This window comes from Neopsephotus bourkii, unplaced genomic scaffold (assembly GCF_033783945.1).
Source record: "Neopsephotus bourkii isolate Nb327-2 ecotype Australia unplaced genomic scaffold, CSIRO-AGI_Nbou_v1 NB_1765, whole genome shotgun sequence".
Taxonomy (NCBI): domain Eukaryota; kingdom Metazoa; phylum Chordata; class Aves; order Psittaciformes; family Psittacidae; genus Neopsephotus; species Neopsephotus bourkii.
In genome coordinates, this window is record NW_026902239.1 from 261,130 (window position 1) to 279,957 (window position 18,828).

The 18,828-nt window shown below is 38.4% G+C and overlaps 1 protein-coding gene across 10 annotated transcripts in view; it reads left to right on the plus strand.

Moving 5' to 3' along the window:
* The window catches only part of ARID1B (AT-rich interaction domain 1B), a 331,009-nt gene that overhangs the window by 14,071 nt on the left and 298,110 nt on the right, over nt 1–18,828 (plus strand). The gene's annotated exons all lie outside the window — the stretch shown is intronic.

Here is an 18,828-nt window from a genome sequence, read left to right on the forward strand (position 1 = left end):
ACAGAAGGTTCAAATAATTAAGATTTCTGATGACATTTTTGCTTTCTTAAGTCCTTTAATTCACATATGGTTGTCTGGTTTATTTGATCAAGTTGTCTCAGCCAGGGTGCCAGAATAGATAGAAACACAGTTTTTCCTCTTCAGAAGTGGGTGTATATATCCTGTTGTAGACTGAAGGAGAGGATGAACATGGCTTCTTTTTTTTTAATTATTGAGGGCTTTCCCCCCCTCACTTCTCCCTCCCTCCTGCCTCCTCCCCCCCCAGAAAAAATGCTACTCATCTGATACTGAGCATTCAGTAAATGTTTTGGTGTTTTTAGATTAATGCTTGGGAATAAGCAGGGAGTATTTTTTTTTTTTTTTTATTGAGCTCATTCTTCAGACATTTATCAGACGATCCAAGTGGGTATTCCTCAGAAAGGCAGCTTTTTATTCTTCTTGGCTTTTGAGGATCAGGGGCTGAAACAAAGAGCAAATTGGCAAGAGAAAGGGTGTAACACAAAAAAATATAGGAAAATGCGTTGGATTAAATGGACATGTGCCTTTTGCATAGATAACAAGCCAGAATTTCTTCAGGGGAAAACTGAAGAAAACTTGAAAACTCTTAATTTGTTTACCTCTGCATTTTTCTGTAGCCTTTTGTTCTGCTCCTTGGCCACTCTTTTACGGAGTTCTGTATTACTAAAAGATCTTACACCAAAGGGTGACTCTAACGATCTTCTGAAGCTGATCTTTCACTTCTGCTGAAAAGACCAATGCCACCCTTTTATGAGCTCCCTGCTGCTTCCCCTATGGCCTAAGGTGAGTCCCATCAGCTTGCTGATTTGCCTGAAAACTAATCCTGCCAAACAAAACCTGTGATTGGTTATAGCTTTCAGCCAGGTCATTGAGCTGATCTGACTTTCAGCAGTCTTTCCAGCAAGGGGGAGCCTGGCAAGTTCAGCCGAGGTTGAGGGTCAGGGCAAGACAGTCCCTTTCTGGTGGTGGTACAGGTCTGTTATCAGCATAAATTCATTATGAGACTGTATTTCTTGAGTGTAAAATCACTCTGCTGATAGACAAATATTTCATTTCTCGGTGTCTCTCTAGAGCAGAGAATCACTGTTATCCTTCTCTTAAAAAGGAAGGAAGCTGACCCAGAGGGTAAAAGAGATTTATATTTTTTCTCACCAAGATGATAATTATACAGAATTTACTGATTGCAGTGGCTAAATAAGCCTTCAGTAGCTTTGAAATACTAGATTTCAAGGGTGGGACTCCAGCCATATGCATTGTAGACATTTATACCTGATCCTTTTGTGTCTCTTTGATGCAAAGAAATAGTCATTCCTTGGTGTGAGTCATCTCATCTTGAAGTAGACATGTAATGCAGGTCTAATGAATCATGCTCCTAAAGTTACGTTTTTTCCCTTCACTCTAAAGAAAGTCTAAGCCGATAAGCTCAGGTGTTGATGTCAAAGGGCAAAGTGAAATTAATTTCTTCCATACTTACAGTATTTGCAAATCATACAGGCAAATGACTCCAGACTTCTGTTGGAGTTCTGAATAGACTAACCTTCCTCTCATTATCTTGCTAACCCATAAGAACTAATGGTTTTAGTACCCATTTCCTGTTAAGCTTGATACATTTCCTTTTTTGTTATCCTTTTTTATAATACCTATTCAAAGTTTGTCCTGCTGTTCCTTTTCTTTTGATCTGTTAAATTTTTGCATGTTTCTTTTCAAGTGTCTTTGCAGGCATGAGGCATACTGGCAAATTTGAAAATATCAGGATGAATTTCCAGATCAGTTGACCTTAATGCCTAGGTACACAATTTCCATACAGAGGTATGAGCTCTGGATTTGGAAATAGGGCAGCGGTTTTGTTGTGTAGATGTTGCTTCAGTCCATTGAAAACTCTTTGCCCATTGCTGGCACTTCAGCTGTAGTGAGGTGGGTGCTTCTGGAAAGGAGCTGCCATAGTGGTGGTCCTTCATGCCTAGCACTGGTGCTCTCTGCAGCTTGTCAGCCCTCTTGCTTGTCAGTCCAGGGGTCTGTCTGTGGGGCATCATATAGGGCAGTGAATGCATTGAGTGCTTTGGCAGGGCTGAGGGACTGTGCTGGGCACAGGAAGGAAGGGGCAGCTTGAGGGAGCAAACAAGGTGTGTTTGGACTGCTATGTATATATTCCAGAACAAAGCAACAAAACCTGACGTAATGCCAATGGATGAAATTGGTCAGAAATACAAAAGAAAACACAGGAATGCATGTCCTGCCAAGAGCCCTTTTTGACAACGCAATTTTATACGAAATTATTGAAGAGGAAGAAAGATATTTTTCAGAAGAGATTTACCTGCATGTCCTGCAAAATGGTTACAGTAATCCTTAATTCTGTCTAGGGTCACTTAACCTTTCTTAGTGGAGTGTTTAAAATTCCCAAATTGAAACATTGTTGCTATTAATAATTTAGCTGACATCTTTGTGGCAGGGTGTCCCTTGCTTTCTACTTTTTAAAGCCTGGTGTAACCACTGTTTCCATTTGCTCCCTTTATTTTGTAAGGGATTTTTCTGAAACAGTGACAATTTGTTTGGTTTACCCTTGGGTTTCTGAGCTGTATATCCTCTAAAAAGTTACATGTTTTCAAAAGATACTGAAGACATTTCTGTAGTTTATCTTCTATCATTCTTTCTTACATTTTGAAGTTCAAGTAGTGGTATGGTTTTTAGATGTACTTTTTGCCCTCCAGTGTGTATGAGGGGCAGAGGAGGAAGTCTGGCTTCCTCAAGGTTGGCTGAGATGTTTTAACTTCTATAGCAAATGAGGTGAGAATGAAATTGTCAGAAGGATAGAGACTAAATTATTGAAGCACTTGACTGTTTAAAGTAGCTGGGGATGTACTGTAAAAGGTGCGAGTCTAACAGTCAGATGTGTAAACAGCACATTCCTTATCCCTTCCTTGTACCTGATTTCTCACCACTTGCTTTATATGATGAGAACCTAAATCAGTGTGGGAGATATTGCAGTTGTTCTGAAAGTGTTAGTTTATGATCCCTCCGCCAGAAGAATAATCTATTACCATATAGGATAGCAAAGAGAAAAGCATTTTCAAGGAAGATTAATTGAAGTAATTCATCACTTTAAAATGAAGAAGGTTCATCAAACAAAAATAAAAGCTAAGTATTTTATGTGCATCTATTGGAATTTGATAACCATTTGTTTTGCTAGAAAATATATGTGGACTGGGCAACCAGTGCTTGTCTACACAAGGAAATTTAACGGTACAACTATGTGCTATAATTATATGCTATAATTATACCAATATAACTCCCTATGGAGACACTCTTATACCAGAATAAGAGTTTACACATTTTATCTTACTCTGCTTCCAAAGCACGTAAGCTTAAGTGGGAAGGGGTACTCTTATACTGGAGGAAGTTTCCACACTGAGCTAGTTATATTGGTATAATTATGCATTTTTTTTTTCCCTTCAGTGTAGACAAGTCCCTAGTGCCTTTTCAGCTTTGAACTTTAGTTAAAAATTTCTTGGTTGTGATAAGTGTCTAAGCATTTTCATAGTATATTTTTATAATGGGACTTGGGTATTTAAACCAATTACTTTGGCCAATTAACAGCATCCTGTGTTGTGGATAAGAATAGGATGTAAAAAGGGATCAAAATTTATGTTCCTAGCTGCTTGGGTATATCTGCATTTTTCTTTCCCCCCTCTGTGGTTTTACAAGTATCCAGTGTACAATGCAACAGGTGGAGAAGTCTGTGGTTGTCTAATGAATTCTGTGTTGGACACTTTTTGTCTCCTGTTTCTCATTATTTCTCAGGTCTTTTCTGTGCTGTGACTGTAATTGCATATATCTCTATGGATCACAGAAAGAAGCTTCCTTGATGAAGTTGGAAAAGAAATTCTTCAAAAAATGTTAATTGTTTGGAGAATTGCTGAAATTTACTGATCTTCATCTCAAGACAGTTAGGACCATAACTGACTTTCTAGGCACATGTTGTACAAGGAGTAACTCAGATTGGTTGCAGAGAGAGGAGTGAGTGCAGGTGCATGTGATGTAGTCAGAGGAAGGGTGATGTTTAGAAGGTATGTTTGGTAGGGGTGATTTCTTTATTCTCATTCAGTCAGAAGTGGGTACATAGAGAGGTATTTATGTGAATGTTGCTTTAAGTTGGTCACCTCCTCTGGTTCTCTTTGCTGCTTAAAATACAGCATGTCTCATTCTTCACACCTCCCCCAAAACAGGAATATGTAAACACTTCTTTACAGTATTTTAGCAGTTTCTGCAGATATCAACACAAATTCCTTATAAATGGTTTTTCAGTTGTATCTTTTTTTACTTCTTAAGAAGTGACTGGTTTGAAAACATACTTTTTCATCCTCTTAATTTTCTTTTGTCAATATTTCTAGTACATATGTAGTGTTATAATGTTCATGTTGTCTCACTGTGTTAGAAATTGACATTTATGACTTCAAATGAAAAGCAAATTGCAGAAACAGAAGTCTTAAAATAAAACCGAGGTGATGTAATAACCTCCAAATCATAGAAGAGCAAGACTGGAGGGGACATCAGGAGGTCATTTAATCCATCCCTTTGATTTGACACAGGATAGCACAGACCTAAACCATTCATGACAGATGTTGCTCTATCCTGTAGTAGTAGCAGACTGAGCAGAAAGGAATAATTTATGCATATGCTTCCACCTGCCCTCCCAAAGCTTTGTGCAAGCTGAACTTGCCATGAAACTGGTGTGAGAAGATATGTGGATTCATACAGGAGTTGTTTCTGGCTTTTGGAAATGTAGTGTCTTCTGTCCAAATAGTCTAATGATTGTGTAGTTCTGAGTGTAATGCCTAATTCTAGTTTTATCTGGTTGTCTGTTTTTCAGGTGTATTTCTTCCTGAAAAGATTATTTCTCTGTGTTACCTTTGTAATGGGTGTCTTATCTTCTTGGGCATTGAGCAGTTTAGTTTAAAAATGTGTAGCATTTTCTTTTCATACTTGACAGTATTTTTGGTGTATAAATCAGTGTCAGTTTTCCTTTTTTGTTCAGTTTCTTCTTATGTGAAAGAGCTGAGCAAAAAAAAACAAACAAAACCAACCACTGGTAGGAGTGTAAAGGGAGAAGGGGAAGAATACATTCAAGAAATCATAGTAGTTGACAGAAGAGGGTTTAGCTGAAATGCCAGGTTAGATATGAAGTGAATAATGTGGCTTTAAGAAAAGGTCTTTTCTCTTTTGAAGAATAAATAAAATGTACATCTCAAAATTTTACACATGATATCTGCAGCTTTTTAGTCATAAATTGAGGTTTGCAAATCAGTGTCAGATGAATAACATCTTTCTAAATTGAATAATACCTAAAACCTGAGTTGCAGCTACTCTGTTGCTAAAATGAGTCTTTGGGCTTGTTTGATCTATTTTACCTTTTAGTTACATCAGCTGAGAAACATTTGTTTTGGCCTAGTCAGAAGAGGTCATTTAGTGCCAAATTATTTTGACAGAATGAACTCTTTTCAGCCCTCATCAGCTGCAGGAAGAGGCTGCTATAAGTTGCAGCCTTGGAGAAAGGAGAAAGATTAAGTGTAAATAGACTTAAATTGCTGTTGCCCTCAGAAGTAGCTTACTTGGACATATGGGAAAGATTCCGTATACCTGTACTGCTTCAGTGGTTTTTAGGAAGATGGTAATTTCCTTCTTTATTTTACCATTTAATCTGATTGTTAATTTTAATTCTGTTTTAGATTTGGTAATTTTTAGGAAATTGGGAATGCTGTATTTTGTGTTGCGCCCAAAGGGGGATCATTAATTCTGAATATCCTATCGAATAAATGAGGGTTTTTTAAAGTGCTTTTGGGAAAGTTGTGTTGCTGTTTTCACATGAAGTCTGATGTGGGCTCTCTTAAGGACTGGGAAATAGGAGGTGGTCATAGAAGTGGAAAGAAACCAAGAGTTTTCAGAGACACAGGATTTGAAAATAATGGTTTCTGCTGTGGGAGAGGGGAGGAAATTCTATTAGTATGGTATAGTCAGTTTTCCTGTTAAATGGTGGTTTTGGGATGAGAAATACTGAACAGGGTTGGCTTTCCTGCTTTCATATTTCTCAGACCAGATATGTCTCATATGTTGATTTTTAATTTAGTTTTAAATGATGTGATATTAAAGAAAATTATGGTTGCATATTGGAAACAGATGCCTTCTTTGTATAGAAGCTGAAAGTTCTGGGTACTAGCTATAATAAAACTGTGCACTTAATTCTTAACATCCAGGATAATACGGTGCAGAGGTTTGATCCCATGATCTATTCTGCTTCCATATTTGTGCACTTAGCCATGTGCATGTGTGAAATGCATGTGTTTCTTTGTGTTGAGATGCTGTAAGATGTTTCATAGCCTGCTAGTGGTTGTGGAAGAATTTGTCCCTTTTGTAGTGATTGTGAAAAGGGCAGTGAAAACATAGCAACTTTTGCTGGTTTTGAGTGCGAAGTAGGTGAAGGAACTAGGGTTAAAACAGGATTTGACTTGGTTTAAACCTAGGTCAGAGGTTTTTTTTTTCTGAGTAAACCATAGGGAAATGTGTATTTATATCCAGATATGGTTTTAGAGGTCTGTTCCATATATTTCTTTGGGAGCCATTCCCAAATCTCCACGAATTTTTAAGTTTGTTTAAAACCTGTGGGTATTAGAGCTAATAATCTTTTTTAGTCAGTGGAGCTTTTAATTTTCTTGCTACCATTATTGATTTTGATTACAAATATGTTTCTATAAATGCATATAAGTTGATCTAAAGAGCATTTTTTCTTGTAGAATTTAAAGTTTAAATCTGAACAGATCCCTTAGTACTTTGAGGTTTTGACTTGCTGTGTGTCTCTTAGTATGGCTGCTATATGCATTATAGTTCTGGAATTACTCTGTTGCAGGATGTTCTTGCCACCACCACCTTTGCAGGGAAATTTACAACACCTGTAATATTTGTCCTTTTAATTCTAAAATCCAGATGAAGCATAATCCCAGGAGTGTTGTTTTGCTGTTGAAATGTAATCTTTTTCAGATGATACATGATTTAGTTGGAAACAAATTAGCAGCTATGCATGCCTAAAGAAAGCAATTTAATAAACAAGATTTTTGTAAGACCTAATCAGAATTGTAAAATGATACTTGGGAATCAGTTACGTTAAACAAAAGAGCTGGTGTGAATGTAGGCATGTGTGTGAATTCATGGTTTCCAATCACATTGTTCTCTCAAGTAATACAAGGTCTTCGACCTTCAGTCTACTGTTTTTTTCTAATTTATTACTTAACTATTAAATGTTTTCAGTCAGTAATGAAGATTTCCACTCATAAGTGTGGCTTGTTCTGGGGGTGGATTTTTATTTTTATGTTAACTACTGAAAAAAGCTGTTTAATAAAATGCTTCAAATCACCTGCTGCTGGTGGTGAATTTTTATTTGTTTTTATCCTTCCCAGAAACTTAGTTCCATGCAGCTGACAGTGTCTGTGTTGATGAGGAAGATCATTATAAATGCAAAATAATCATAAGCAAGTACTCATTGAAATTATGTTGCTTCAGCTCCACAACGTGGGTGTCTAGCCCCAGATTGATTGTCTGTTTCTAGTTGACCCTTGGGCTGAGCTGATGCTGCTGGTATGTCTCTAACTGGGGCAGTGGATTTTTATGATGTTCAACCAACGTGATACAGAGGCTGTTACGGAACGATTGTAAAAAAAGGTGAACCAGTTGGTTTCCAGGTACCTATTAATATTTTGCACTATTTACAACCAAGATTTTTCAGCCTTTACAGGAACAGTTTTAATGTAGAGAATGTTACAAGAGAAGCAGTTTCTTGGCAGTTTAAGAGGTGACAAGTCTTCTGTTATAGAGATGAGTTTGCTTTCCCATTAATCCTGATCCTAAATATATCTTTTAGGAATTTTGCATATATTGTCTCTAGCTACAGGCTTTTCCCTGTTTTCTTATTTAATTAAGGCCATTTCTCACCTAATTAAAAAAAATGCTGGAAAGAAAAAATACTAGATTAGCAAGTATGCTACCTGCTGTGAGGCTAGAAAGAAAAAAAAAAAGAAACCCAAAACCCACAAAAAAAAAAAAACAACCACAAACCCACCCCAAAACAGAAATTCAGTGTTTTACACTGCTTTTTAATGTCTAAGTCTGCTATCACTTGGTGTGAGTAGCATGACTGATTTGTCTCCTTATCCTGAGGTGCTTTTCTTCATGGTGTGGTAGTAGAATATAACTCTTAAAACTCTTTGGCAACCGTTTCTCAGTGTGGGCAAAACTTTCCGAACTTTCCTTAGTTGCCATCTCATGGTATGGCTATGTAAAAGAAAGACAGCTAACTACTTTTGTTGCCCATAGTGGAGCTTTCCGTTCTGTTATCCTTTTATGCTTCTTTATGCCTATATTCTATCCATTCTGTAAGTGGATTGATTGGTTTTTGTTTGTTCTTATTTGTGTGGTGTGGTGGTGTTTTTATTGTTTTTTACCATTTTTTTCCTGATTTTGTTCATCATGACCTTGAACAGCTGTAAAAAGCGACAAAATTGCATTAGAGTCTTCACCAAAGGAACTTACGCTGTGTTCCTGGAAGAGGGTTGCAGGGCACTTTGCAGAAAAGAATGCAAAAAATCCTTGATATGTCAAAAGGATATAACCAGCAGTCAGGGATGGGAGTAAAAGCTGGGGTTTATAAAGGGAAAGGGGCTGTGTTTCTTAGAGTATCCACTAGATTCTAGTGTCATCTGAACTCTTGATTTATTCTGGAATTGCATTCTGGTGAGGTCCGTTACAAATGCCAGCAGTGGGTATAACTCAGTTTTTTAAGAGTTGACATTTGCTTTTTTTGTAATAGTGTAATCTCAGAGCATGGCCTAGAAATTTTAAATATGTTTCATTCGGGAGTACTTGATGAAATCTAGCGCATAAGGTTGAATTTGAGAAGTTGAGGGGCTTATTTTTGTACTTCTTAGAAATAGGTCATTTTCTCAAAGGCATTAATACTGTTCCAAGTGTTCTAGCAGAAATTTAAGGTAGGGGTTTTTTTTTTTCCTTTTTTTTCCTTTTTTTTTCCCTGTTAACATTTCTAGACACCTTTTTCCATCTGAAGGTAGGTTTCTGAAAGTTCAGAATACCGTGTTATAGCCTGTGATGCTGTAAGAACATTGTCCTTTTGAAAACCTTCCAGAGGGTCTTTTTTTTTTTTATTTGCCCTTAGCCTACTCATTTCTGACTTCTAGTCCTGTTCCTTGTTAATCATAACTGACATCAGTCTCCCCAAAGTCTTCTTGTCTCTTTTCCTTGTTAAGAGTGCATATAATACTTGTTATTATGAGAATGAAAACCCAGTCACAGAAAGGTGAAGTGTTGTGCTCATGTTTGCATAGCAGGTCAGCTGCTGAGCCAGGAATAGAAGTCCCGTCTTATGACTTGATGCCCTAACCACTGGCCTGCACTGCCTTGCTGGAGCACTGATCTTTTCCAAGAATGTAGTGGTGATGGGGTATAGAAGAAGCTACAGCAAGTATAGGAGCTCTACTTCCAACTCTGACAGGGCTTTGAGGCTTCTGCATAGCTTAAAATACAGGGGAAGGAAAAAAGCTTTATAAAGGAGCACCCAGATAAGTTCTGTAAAGTTACGGTTTGCTGTGCTCTGTTTAAAAATAAACAACAAAAAACAATTTGAAAATAGCTTTCCAGAAGGTTGTGGATGTGGGGATTAAAAGTTCTAGGTGTTTGAAAGTCAAACTCTGCTCTACAAATAACCTTAAGAGCAGCCTGTGATTAAATCTTTTGTATATTCAACAACAAACTCATTTTATGCAACCACAACTATGATAAAATTGAATTAAATGAACCTGCCTCTAAGAAAAGAGACTGAATAGCTGAGCAGCGCATTATTCAATGAATGGGAAACAGGGAGGCTGGCTGGAATGGCTGGGAAATGGTTTTAACATACTGTTGGACTAAAGAGCAATTCTGTGAAATCACTGTATTTGTTTCCCCCCTACCTCCCCGCCCTCAATTTTTAAATAGCAGTGCTCTTCATACTGTCAGAATTCAGTGTTGTGACACCCCTACTCAAAAGTTATGACAGCAGTGTAATGACAGCTACTGCCTCTTGAGAATCAATCAGGCAATTAATTTTGTAAATGAAATGCTGATTATACAAAGCTTCACATGAGAGGCCCAGTGATTAAAATCAATTTAACAAATTGTTTCAGGTGGGACTTGATTAATAATTTGCCATAAATGCTGAGGATATATGACCAGCATACCTTTTTGTGTGTGTGTTAATATAGAACTATATATAACACTTGGAGTGGAAAAAATCTGGAGCTAACTGTATGTACTTTTGGCTTGTGACCTAGATGCGATTGGTTATACCTTTTTGTGGCTACACTGTTCTCCTAGTTGTCCATAATGCCACTTTCTCAGCTAGTGCTCTTTCCAGCAATTAAGTACATTTAACTTTTATTTTTGCTAATAAAACCAAGTAACTGAGAAAATGTATTCAGTTCTACTTGAATATTTATTAGGTTTAGGAAGATTTTTCTTTAAAATTTAAAGTGGATGTAGGGTATCTTTCATTTATATTCTCCCCACCTCCCTTCTGTCCCTTACTAGTTTTCACGACTTTCTGCATTTTGCCCCTCCTACTCCAGTACTTCTCTGCAGGAGCCTTCCTGCAGAGTGCCCCTCTTTCCATTTGAGGCTGCTCTCTGCTCCTTGCCTGATGGATGCTATTTTTAGTACATCCTTTCTGTCCATCTAACCCCGTGTTTGTATAAGAGCTGTACAAAGTAGGTGAGGGAGGTGGGGGTTTTTTTGAGTTCCAGATGGCAGCCATGCACAGGGAGTGAAGGTGTTTACTTGTCTCGGAAGATGAGAACCTCATTGCCAGACAAAATAGAAGTAACTGGTATTCTGGGTGGGGCTTTTCTTCCTTTAACTTACAGTTTTCTGGGTTTATGAATGAATTTTCTCTTGTTGTGCCATAGTGTTGGCTTCTGAGAAGGCCTTAGGGCTATGAGACACCCTCTGGTGAATCTAGCCCAAGAACTTTGATATGCTGTTTTCCCTCGCTGTCTGCCTTGGTCTCCTGCCACAGGTTACTATTTCAGTAGCAGAAATGGCAGACTGAGCACTGTGCCCATGTCTCACGTGTTCTGGTGCCAAAGCTGTGGTGATGATGCAAAACTACTCTACTCGGGCAGGTTTTAGGTTCAGATGTTGGGCTGTGGATGGAAGTAGCTAAAACATGGTCATGATCTGGCAGAAAGTGGGAAAAGCACTGGAATCATTGACAAGTTCTGTGGGTGCAGATTGGTTTACTAGAAGACATCTTTAAGACCCCCTAAATTCTGCTGCATTAGAAATTACACTAACTTGCAGAGGAGTGCTTTCACTAGGAGAGTAGAGCTTGTGCATGCTTAAGAAAGATGGTCTGCTCTGTATGGAGTAGTCAAGTTGGAGAAAACAAATATAAAGACAGGAATATAATTCTTGAGTACTCCTTGAAGAAGTTTGGAATTGGTAAAGTGGGTTATAGAAGAAGGCTTCTTCCTCTATAGAAGGTGTTACACCTTCTGTTGACTTCAGAACAATCAGGGTGTTACCTCTATGTCAGTAATTGGTAGTGACAAAGACAACTTACAGGGCAGCAGTTCTGAGCTGTATAGTGGTGTGAACTTGTTAGAAATATAGGATTGTTTTAGCCATCATCTGTGATAAATGTGTATAGTTGCTTTTTGATGTTGTCTTAACCATTGAATGCACTTCTAGTGGCAACTGAAGAGGTTAGTTTGTTACACTTTATTTAAAAACAGGTTTCTTGGCTGTGTTTGTTGTCATTTTTGTTTTCAGTAGTCATTTAGGTTTATCTGTCTACAAAGTAACTAGAGAATGGCTGACTCACTGACCTTCCAGTTTTCAGGCTGTGTTAAAGAGGACCCAGAAGAAAACTGGAAAACAGGCATGCATACATACATACATACATCCTTCTCCCCCACCCTGCAGAGACACTTGCATGTATAATTATTTGTAAATGTTCTAGTGGAGTAATACTTGATTTTTGGTGGGGCATAGCTTTGGTTTTCTCTGTTTCCGCTTCTTAATTACTTTGTTTGAGTGGGACTTTATCTTTGTGATGTTTCCTTGCAGTTAAAATCGGACAGCATGCAGAGCCTTTAAGACAAGGAAAGTTGCTGTTATTGTTAAATCTCAGCCAGTATATGGCTTTTTTACTGGCCTTCATCATAGGCTTATGTTGAACTTAGCTCTTTGGTTTTGCTTATTCCTTGTTATGCTTGTGCAACTGACTTTTATAATTTTTAGTAAGGTACAGACAGTACACTTCCTGTTTAGAAAAAAATTGGAAGCATGTTTGCAGTCACCTCTCAGATTTTAATATTAATGTAAGTCAGAATTTAATGCTGTACATTAATACTGTTTTAATACATGTAACAAGTGTTGTGTTTTGAAACTCACGCTTTTGTCGTGTAAAAACGTTGGCTGAGGAGTCCTTGTACATGTTCATACAAATGATGGCATTATCTAGGAATGGATTATCTTTTCCCCAGTTTCGTCCTCATGCCAGCTGTGTCATTGTATTGTAGTGAATACTTGTGATTATCTCTAGAGATAAATTTGTAACTTGGTGCCTGACCTAGAGCTGAGAGCTCCATGCCCATCTTTCTTGGAATGTTGGTAATGGATTGTCAGCTGTCTTTATTATGAGGTTTCAAGGCTTTGGTATTAATGAAGAGGCTTTCTTTTTTTTTTTTTTTTTAATACGGAGACAGAAGCTTTGGCTGCAGATCAATGAATAAACAAAGAGTTATTGTATTTAGTAGCTCTAGGAGTTTGAGGGCAAGCCTACTTGAGAGTGTTGAGTTCATGTTGTTTTGTTATAGGCACAAATGATGTAGCATTAGTTGTTGGGATGTGCTGTGGCTTATAGTCCATTTAAATTGCAGCATTTGCTGTTGTCAGCCAAACCAATGCTGCTTTCAATCTTTTTTATTTAAACAAACAAAAAAGCACACTTTCACTTGAAGAGTAGTTTCATCTCATGTGAATACTCTTCTTGTAGTGAATTGCTCTGTCTGCCTTGTGTAGGAGCTCTCCCATCACATCTGAATCCCACTGTGAACTTCTGAAAGTGTTTCCCACTCCTCCCTGCCTCAGGATTTCAGTGGTGGGGTTCTTTGAGGCATCTTTAAATGGATAATATATTTTGGGACTGTGACTGGTGGTGTTCATATTCATAAATGTCTTTCAGATAAAGATTTTGGTGTTAGAAGTGAAGCATTCATTAATAACTTAATAGTATATATATAATGCATGTGTAACATTACTAATGTCCTTAAAGGAAGAACTGATACAACTTGGTCAGACTGCTGCTCAAGCTATTGCAGTGTGCATGCTGCCTCAGATCCCAGCAGAGACAAGGTATCTGGGAAAACACTGATTAAATGATGAGAGAAAACAGTAGTGTTTTGGTTTGTTTTTTTTTCCTCTCACTTTAGAAAATGCAAAATTGAATGTCAGGTACTTCAGGGTGAGGTGATTTATTTGTTTTGACTAGGAGGAGAGCAGAAGTGGTGGTGATACTGAGTTTACAAGTGGGTGTAGAATATTAATTTTTCCACTTCTGCTTGTGGCAGGAACGCCAAATTTTAAGTATTCTTCTACACAAGGTATTGAAAGAAAGAGCAGGAAACAGAAAGAGGTTCTCGGTTACTCTCTGTGGGCAGTGTAGGCTTTTCCGTGTCCTACCTTAATGGTTAGGCTGTCTGTCTAAAGACCAGGATTGAAACCTTGGCCCTATTGAAATCATTAGCAAACCTTCCGTTGGTTGTTTTAATGTGCTCGCAAGGCATATAATAGGCAAGAACTCTTAGGAAATGCTCTGTTCCTACAAAGCCTGATAGTACATGTGCAAATGAATCAGATACTGACACAAGATAGGCACTATAATAAAGGGGTTATAAATTACAATATTACTGTGGACTGAAGCAAGGAACAAGACTGAAGTATTTTGAGGAACTGCAGATCTATGCAAAGTTTAAATGAAATGTGGCAAGTCGAAGAGGAGGTGCAGAATCAGAAGTAAGAGGCAGAATTCATTCAGGCTTGCCTGGCAGAATATGGCAGTAAAAAATAGCATGAGCAAACACTAGCTAAATTGGTAAAGGGTAATGTGTATATTGGGAGTAAAATAGCACTAGAGAAAAATTGGACCCTTCTGTAAAGTAGGAGGGAAAAGGAAACAAATGGATATTGATGACTGCAGTGGCACTAAAATAAAATTTTAAAAGTAATTAAAACTTTGCAGTACAGCATGTAATAAAATTAAGTAAAGGCATATAAGATGTGCGAATACACACATCATCCATTCATGGTCATACCTGCCCACTGGGTTTTAGAAGCATGTGATAAAGTTACAGTGATGCTGTCATTTTCAGTAAATGCTAGAGCGCAGATGTGGAGTGCTTGGTGGTTGATCCCTACAACATGAAGAGGCTAATACTGATACTCATCATGCTCATCCTGTCACCCAAAACTTGTCTTTGAAAACAGTTGGAGTTGATGTTAAAGAAAATATAAGTCAATAAATGTTAAAGGAACTTTCAGATGAGATTATAATATGTATTTATCAACTAACAGCTCCTAACTTTTCAAAATGTTGTGGGTGAAAGAAACTCTTGTTATTTTGTTACAAAAATGAAGTTCAAAAGAATGCTAAAGCTAGAAACTGTACATGCATTAAAGTTGGAAAAAGTTCTAATTGCATTTTTACCCACTGTATGGGACACAGTACTTGATGAGCAGCTGTGTATGGCTCCAGGTCTTTTTCACCGTGTGCTGTTCTGAAAACAAAACTTGTTCTTTTGTTAAGAGTTTTCAATGGTATTGATGACTGTCGTATTAAATTCTAAAATCACTCTCTAGTGAAGAGATTTTTACTTTTTTACAGATGGAAAACTGAGGCGTTCATTGCTGTAGGAAGTTTGAATGGCCTGCTCATGGTGGAAATAGGTTAAATTTTCTGAAATACAGAGCTTCTGAAACACCTTAAAAGCACATGTCTCATCAAATTCAACAGTAGTTGCAGTTGTAGATACACAGTATAACCTGCAATTTAAATTCCGTTATTTCAAGTCAGGAAATGATGGATGCGTGAAATCTTGAAACTTTTCAGTGAAAAACTGTTGCAGATGCAGGGGTAGACTCCAGTTCCACCTGAGCAGCATACAGCTGCCTTAATGGTAAAACCATCTTCTGCTGCGTTCGCTGCTCATAGGGTAGATGAAGCAGTCTTCTGGCACACAACAGCTCCTTCACTCCATTGCTCTCTGCTGATCCTCTAGAGCAGGCCCATCCTCTGCCTGTGCAGACAAAAGCGTAACCATGTATTTGAAGACTGATACAGTTGTATCTGTGAAGGAGACTCATTTAATGTTGCAGGGGCAAACTTAATTCTAACTGCTCTGAACTCCTGCAATGGTAATATTTATTAAACCAGGGAAAGGGCTAGCTGTTTGGTTTTCTTTTGCCTTGCAGAAATACGTTGAGAGCTACTGAGTCTCTGGTAGATGTCTTTGCCTTCAGCTGCCATGCACAGATGGTTGGGATCTAATCTAAAGGGAGTAAGGAATATCAATTATAAGTTGACGCCCTATATAGGGACTGGCCAGCGCAGGGATGAGATGTAGTTCCTCACTGGATGTCTTCTCCAACTTTAAAGATGATCAGAGGATGCTACTGTTTTGTTCTCTCCCCAGGACCTTGGAGGGAGGAGGGAACAGGCACCACTGACAGCTAGGGTGGGTCTCTCTGGGTTGTCCCAGTAATTTATCTAGAGATACTTACCACTCTCTGTCTTGCCTTCTCATATTCAGTATCTCCAGTCCTTGACCCTGATGCCTGACTTGCAGTTTCCACAGTAAATTTGGGGTATGCCTGTATCCAGTGACCGAACCCTTGGTTTCAGAGTTGTGTGGGTCACTTACAGCCCCTGGTGACTTGAGTTACAGCAGTGTCTCAGGCTCTTTATCCTTCCACCTCTCTGAAGTGGACAGATGTCACCTGAGGGAAAGAGGAGCAGCTGACCTGGGGAGAATATGGGGAAGCCAGGAGACAGCAGGGTGGTGAGGGGAAGGGAAGGGAGGATAAAGTGGCAGTGAGGCTCAGCCTCCTAATACACACAGTAAAAACCCTCCACTGCTTGGAGGTCAGTAGTCCAGAGGACAGAGACTCTTCAGCCTGTATCTATGTCACCTCCTGACCTTGTTTCCTCCTCTTCCTTTCAACTTTTCATGCCTCACTTCTGTTTCAGATTCTTTTTTTAACCCATTGTCCCTATTCCTTTGTCCAGCAAATTTGAGGCTGCCCCTGTACACCTTGTAACTCCTCTCATGAAGTCTTGCTGTGCTGCTCTTCCTCCCCTGCCCCTCATCACCTGGTGACATTTGGGTGCTCCCATGTTGCCTTCATAAACATCCAATGTCACCCTGGCAAATTAAAGTTCCCTGCCCCTCTGGTATTCAAGAGGTATTTTGGAGTGTTTTATGTAAGAACTTAAACGACGTATTTTTTTGTGACCTCATTCTAAGTCATAGCTGAACTGTTTCTGCTGAATTTTCCAGAGAATTTCAGCCTCAGGCATACATATGGCCTGGAAAATTTCAGCCTAAATGCTAGAAGTTTGGCAAAGTTTATATGCACCTGAAAGTAGTCTTAATAATGGAAAGTGTCAGACTTTTAGCTGTGTAGCTATCTGCATTGTTTATAATTATATTTAAATACTGGATGTGCAATAGAAAATACTACAGTCAAAATTAATTAAAATTTAACTTGGATAAATGTTGTTACTGGAGTTGAGACCTAGAACTAGTACGCTGAAATGGAAGATGCTGACAGTGAACAGTGCTGTTTGGCTTCATGAGAATCTTGTGGAGGAAAGACAAAACTTGCTTTGAACAAGGATTTATATTTGAGAAGATAAATATGACAGGCGATGCAGAGAATTAACAGTAAAACACAGAAATAAACATAGATAAAGTATCTTGGTCTATAGGAGGAAATTCAAGTTGCCCCTGGGACCCCCTAAGAAGGAATCTCTAGTCCATCTGCTAAACCTTTGTGTTTGTGTTGCTTTTAGTTAAAAGTGTGGTGAGACTGCATGATTGCCTAAAGAAAAAACCAAAGAAAAGAAAAATGAGAGCGTTGTTATGGGTCAGGTGGCCTGGAGTGGTTGGGGAACCATTGATTTTGAAAAATATGAAATATAAATAGTAAATTACCCAGGGACATTTAGTGGTGGAAAAATAGAAACTTCTGATCTGGCCACAGAACAGCCAAATAATAAAGGGAAAATTGCTGAGTAATACTTGCCAAAATTAGAAATGAATGTGCAATTTGCTATGGTGGCAAAAAAGGGCAGTCCTCTTCTGAAGTGAATGGAAGTATTGTGTGAGGAGGACGTGGTTATCATTTTACCTCCTCACGTGTAGTGTGTCCACGTTTGGAATATTTTATTTGACTTGGGGTGACTTTCCTGGCAAATCGATGTTGGTAAGGGTGTGGAGAGAGAGTGAAAAAGTGGGAAGGTTTGAGTTTTTCATTCGCAGGAAGGAAAGAGTAAGAACAACATGCAGTAGTTTGTTAAGCAGCAGCTACTTTGGAGAGCATATACTTTGTGTGTAAAAAAAAAAAAAGTCACAGTGTGTTATTAATACAAACAGCAATAATGAGAAGAAACAGAGATGGGAGGGGGGAAGTGTAATTTGTGTCAAAATAACTATTGCATCAGAATCTAATAGCCAGAAAAGGCTTGTAGAGGCTGTGTTGCATAGGGGGCTTTAAAATTAAACTGGTCACAGTACAGTGTAGGAAAACATGTACAAAATGTGCTATGGGAAGGAATCCTGCTCCTGGCGGGGGGGGTGTGTGTGTGTGTGCAAGCTGGCTGGGTGAATTAATAGATCTTTTTATTGGGAGGAGGAGGGGGTGTGGGATATGTCTCTTTCAGGAAGATGAGATTGTGATAGGTTTTTTAAAAGCTCCTCCCCTCCCCCCTTTCTTCCATGAATATAACCGGCACTCGGGAATTAAAAACTGGATATCATATTAACAATACAGCGCTGCGCTTGATGAAGTACGATATCTTTTCTGGTTCAGTTAGTCCTCAGTAATAAAACATGAGAGTAATACCGCACAATGGTTGACACCTGTCCTGAAACTGTTACAGTGCTCGGTAAGTGCTGCCAAGAAGTCTAAAAATAAAACTTCCCTCCCTTGGCTCCCCTCCCCCTCCACCGGTGGCTGCTGTTTGGATTTTCTGAGGTCTGTTAAGGAGGTGAATAAACTTCCATGTGAAATGTGGGTTATGACTTGCCTTTTGATCTGGAAACTTAGTAATGCGCATGATAGCAATATGAAAGTGCTGAAATACAGTGTTCTGTAAGCAATATGAAAGTGCTGAAATACAGTGTTCTGTATGTGTTGCACTTCTTGGAAGTTTTCTTTTATTTCCACTTTCCTTTTCCTCCCCCACCCCCTGGTAAAAAAACCCAGATTTTTCTCAAGGTTGAATGGGTTGTCCACTCTTTCACTACTTGTATATATTTTGATACATGCGGTTTTCTTTATGTTTAAATGTTAAAGTCAGTGATGTTAATTGGTTTATGACAGCATACTTAATTATTTCTTAAGTTTATTGGGCATTTTTTCTGCTTTTTTTTGTAGGTAAGAGAACCATAAGTTTGAGTGCAAAATTATTATTATTATTATTATTATTTTTAAATG